Genomic DNA, 466 nt, shown 5'->3' on the forward strand with positions numbered 1-466 from the left:
TCGGATGCTCCATTCCCTCAAAAACCCGATTTCTATTCTCTACACTCTTTGCTCCGTATCTCCGAAACGGCTAGATCTGCCTTTCCCAAAAACTAATCACCACTTCTCTCGAACAATACGAATTGAACGTTTTTTTTTGAACCATTCAAGTCGGATGCTCCGTTCTCTCAAAAACCCGATTTCTATTTTCTGCACTCTTTGCTCCGTATTTCCGAAACGGCTATATCTGCCTTTCCCAAAAAACTAATCACCATTTCTCCCAACAATACGAATTGAACGTTTTTTTTAACCATTCAAGTCGGATGCTCCTTTCACTTAAAAATTTTCTGATTTTATTTTCTCCACCCTTGCTCCGTATCTCCGAAACGGCTGGACCTGCCTTTCCCAAAAACTAATCACCATTCACCCCAACAATACGAATTGAATGTTTTTTTTGAATCATTCAAATCCCAATGCTCCGTTCACT

Source organism: Ctenocephalides felis, unplaced genomic scaffold, assembly GCF_003426905.1.
Source record: "Ctenocephalides felis isolate EL2017-DRISC unplaced genomic scaffold, ASM342690v1 CF-g0.4_SCAFFOLD_03571, whole genome shotgun sequence".
Classification (NCBI taxonomy): Eukaryota; Metazoa; Arthropoda; class Insecta; order Siphonaptera; family Pulicidae; genus Ctenocephalides; species Ctenocephalides felis.